At 42.6% G+C, this 4,346-nt stretch overlaps 1 long non-coding RNA gene across 1 annotated transcript in view; it reads right to left on the minus strand.

The window, feature by feature from the left end:
- The window catches only part of LOC123618280 (uncharacterized), a 77,071-nt gene extending 72,750 nt beyond the window's left edge, over positions 1-4,321 (minus strand). The window contains exon 1 of the long non-coding RNA XR_006726689.2: positions 4,197-4,321. This is a non-coding gene — a long non-coding RNA (uncharacterized LOC123618280). The remainder of the gene's footprint in view (positions 1-4,196) is intronic.
- Between the last annotated feature and the right edge of the window lie 25 nt (positions 4,322-4,346).

The following is a 4,346-nucleotide window of genomic DNA, read 5'->3' on the forward strand; positions in this document are numbered from 1 at the left end:
ATAGCACTGTGGGAGACTTCAGATTTCATTCTGAGTAAGAAGGGAAGCCACTGAGGAAAGTCAGAAGGAAGATGTGGGAAAGTGATGTCCAAAGAGCAGATGGAAATTAGAGACAGGTTTGGGAGTTAATGTTTAAGGTGACTGAAGCCACTGGAGGGAGTGAAATTGCCCAGGAATGGAATGTAAAGGCAGAAAAAAGGACCATGTCTAGATGGGAAGGATGATCTCTGAGGCATAGCCTGAGTCAGGGGTCAGGTCAGGGTGGGGTCATGGTGGAGCAGAGAGCCTGGGGTCCTGCAGAATCAAAGGTGAGATGAGGGTCAGACACCACCTCCTGGAACAGGAGGGAAGGCCTTTTATGGGGGCAGGAGTCAGAATGCACACAGCTATTTAGAGATACTTTGCTGGAGGGCCAGGTGCCAACAGGTAAGAGGTGCCAACAGGTGGGGAGGAGAGAGGAGGAACGCATATTCACACAGTCATGAAACAGGCCCTACAGGAAAGGCACTGTTTTAAGTGCTGCCTTAGGTGCATTATCTCATCTCATCTTTAAAACCACCTTACCAACCTGCCCCCATATTGGCTTAATTATCCTCATTTTACCATGAGAGAACCGAGGCTCAGAGAGGTTAGGCAACTAGTACAAATTCACAAAGCTGGTTAGAGACAGGCAAAGATTCAAATCCACATCTGTCTTGACTCCAAAGCTCATGTTCTGTTCATTATAACACGCTGCCTAGGGCAAAAAGTGGTCTGAGCAGCTCTGGGAGGAATCTACACTATAGTGAACTCATGCCATTAGCAACCAGGCAGGTAATATAATGCAGGACAGCCAGGTGTAGGATAATGACACCAAGCTGCTTGTTAACATTCCCATCCTAGTTCTATTCCCTTTTAAGACAGTGCATAGACCAGGCAAAATCAGTTCAAGCCTTCGGCTGCCAGCTTTCAACTACTGTGTAGTATCCAATGCTGAGATGTCAGTTAAAGACCAAAAAGTCTCTGTGGAGCAGTTTCAGTGGAGTGGAGAGAGCTGAACCCAGTTACAGTGAGGTGGGGAATGAGGATGTTATGGAAATTCAGGTTGTGAGTGTACACTACTCTTAATTTTTTTTTTATTGAAGTATAGTTGATTTACAATGTTGTGTTAAAGGTATACAACAAAGTGATTCAATTATACATATATATTCTTTTCCAGATTCTTTTCCATTATAGATTATTACAAGACATTTAATATAGTTCCCTGTGCTATACAGTAGGTCCTTGTTTATTTTATACATAGTAGTGTGTAAATGTTAATCCCAAACTCCTAATTTATCCCTCCCACCCCACCCCTTTCCCCTTTGGTAACCATAGTTTTCTATGTCTATAAGTCTATTTCTGGTTTTTAAATAAGTTCATTTGTGTCATTTTTTTTAGATTCCACATATGAGATATTATATGATATTTGTCTTTATCTGACTTACTTCATCTAATATAATTTCTAGGTCCATCCATGTTCCTGCACGTGGCATTATTTCATTTTTTATGGCTGAGTAGTATTTCATTGTGTGTGTGTGTGTGTGTGTGTGTGTGTGTGTGTGTGTGTGTGTGTGTGTGTGTGTACATACACACACACACACCACATCTTCTTTATCCATTAATCAAATGATGGACATTTAAGTTGGTTCCATGTCTTGGCTATTGTAAATAGTGCTGCTGTGAACACTGGGGTGCATGTATCTTTTTGAGTTAGTTTTACCTGGATATATGCCCAAAAGTGGGATTGGTGGATCATATGGTAACTCTATTTTTAGTTTTTTAAAGAATCTCCTTACTGTTTTCCATAGTAGCTGCACCAATTTACATTGCCACCAACAGTGTAGGAAGGCTCCCTTTTCTCCACACCCTCTCCAGCATTTATTATTTATATACTTTTTAATGATGGCCATTCTCACTGGTGTGAGGTGATAACCTCATTGTAGTTTTGATTTGCATTTCTCTAATAGTTAGCAATGTGGAGCATCTTTTCATGTGCCTGTTGGCCATCTATGTCTTCTTTGAAGAAATGTCTATTTAGGTCTTCTGCCGATTTTTTTATTGGGTTTTTTAAAATATTAAGCTATATGAGCTGTTTGTATATTTTGGATATTAATCCCTTGTCGGTCTTATCGTTTGCAAATATTTTCTCGCAGTCCATAGGTTGTCTTTTCATTTTGTTTGTGGTTTCCTTTGCTGTGCAAAAGCTTGTAAGTTTAATTAGACTACGCTTTTTAAAACTTGGCTCTGAAAGGAACAAAAATGGGCTCAAGGTGTGGGAAGGACCTGAGCTTGGTATAAGGCAAGACTTTCCAGTGCTGGGTGTGGTTATGAGGAAGAGGAGGTGGTGCTCCATACAGGGGCCACGCTGATGAGCTGAGTTCAGCTGGACTGGGGAGTGCAGGAAGTGTCTCTAGAAAGGTAGTTAGAGCCAGAGCAGACAGCCTTGAATGCCACTCCAAGGCATTTCGCCTGTGATCCACCAAATAGTAGGGAGACACTGACAGGATGTGTCATATTGAAAGTGGTGTCTTGAAATTTAGCCTAGCAGCCAGGCAGGTAGAGGAGACAAAAAAGCTGTTAATACGGACAAACAGTCATGCAGAAAGAAATGAAGAGATACGTGTGAGAAAGATTTTGGTAGAAAAAGCAGTATTAGTGACTGATAATAGGACCCAGGGGGAGGGAGTTGGAAGCCAAGACTCAGATTTCAAGTCTGAGTGGCTGGAGGAGGGAGATGATGAGTAGGTCTTTGAAGTACTGAAATTTTCAGAAATGGTTGCTCATCAAAGTAAAAAGGTACAGCAGATGAGAAGGTGATCCTGGAGCTCAAGGTGTGTATGAAGCATGGGGTCACTGCCCTCAAAGCAGAGATGCAGATAGCAGGCCTGCTTAACAGCATGGTCAGAGCTTTGGGAGAGCACTCAGCTGGCATCCTCCTGGAGCCGCACAGACGCCAACAGGCCTGGTTTGCTTCACAGGGTATGAAACCACGTGGGGCTTCACTCCAAGTATTTTTTATGGAGGATATGCAAAAGATTTGAGGACTTCCGGTTGTTGCCCCACCTAAAAGTCTGTTACCATTTTATTGAGTGCTTTCATAGCATTTTGCGTGATCTCGTTGATTCCTCTCTGCAACCCTGGGAGGAGGGTGTCCCTTCCATTTTCCGTAGAAGGAAGCCCATGCTCAAAACACCTGCCCCCAAATACTCGAAAAGACATTTCACCAAAGAAGATATATGAATGGCTAATAAGCATATATAAAGATACTCAACATTAAGGAGATACAAATTAAAACCCCCAAAAGATACCACTATACATCCAATAGAATGGCTATAATCAAAAAGGCAGGCATACCAAGTGCTGGCAAGAGCATGTAGAAACTGGAACGCTCATATATGGCTGAGGAATACAAAATGTTACAGCCTCTTTGAAAAATAATTGTCAGATTCTTATAAAGTTAAACATAAATATAGCATGTAACTCAGCAGTTCCACTCCTAGGAAGGTACCTGAGAAAAGTGAAAGCATATTTCCATACAAAGACATGTATGTTGATGTTCATAGGAGCATTATTCATAATAGCCAAATGTCCACAACTGGTAAATGGATAAGGAAAAATGTGGTGTGTCCATAAAATGGAAGACTATTCAGCAATAAAATGATGAAGTACTGATACATAACTACAAAATGAATTAACCTCAAGAACATTACGCTTTTTAAGCCAAATTCAAAAATATTTGTTGTACTCTTCCTTTTATATGATGTATCCGGAGCAAGCATAGAAGGCTGAACAGTGGTTGCCTACGGTTGAGGGAAGGATCTTTTGAGAGCAGTGGAAATGTTCTTAAATTGTAATGTGGTATGGTTGCACAACTATAAATTCACTAATATTTATTGAATTGTATGGTCACAGCAAGTGAATTTTACAGTATGCAAATTATCTTAAGTTGTTTAAAAACTAAAAATAATACAGGATTCGGGTGGGGGGCCCTACCCAAAGTCACACAGCGAGAAAATTGCAGAGTCATGATTCAAACCGAGGTCTGTCTGCCCGGAGTCTGCTCTAAAGGAGTTTCGCTTGGGTTTTCCCAATGCAAGGACACGAAGGTACGCGACCGGCGCGGTGAGGGTGGCGGCGTGAGCGGAGAGAGGCCGCCAACCCTCCCGGGTACTCACCCATCAACAAGGGCTCAAGAAACTCAAAATCGGTGCTCTGGGCCCACGGCGCTTGGCGCTCCCGCCTCCGGCTCGAACCAATCTCACCCTCTAGGTCTCCTGGCCCGCCCAATACGCGGCCGCCCCTGGGCGCCTTCCAACAAGCAGCCT

Source organism: Camelus bactrianus, chromosome 13 (assembly GCF_048773025.1).
Source record: "Camelus bactrianus isolate YW-2024 breed Bactrian camel chromosome 13, ASM4877302v1, whole genome shotgun sequence".
Classification (NCBI taxonomy): Eukaryota; Metazoa; Chordata; class Mammalia; order Artiodactyla; family Camelidae; genus Camelus; species Camelus bactrianus.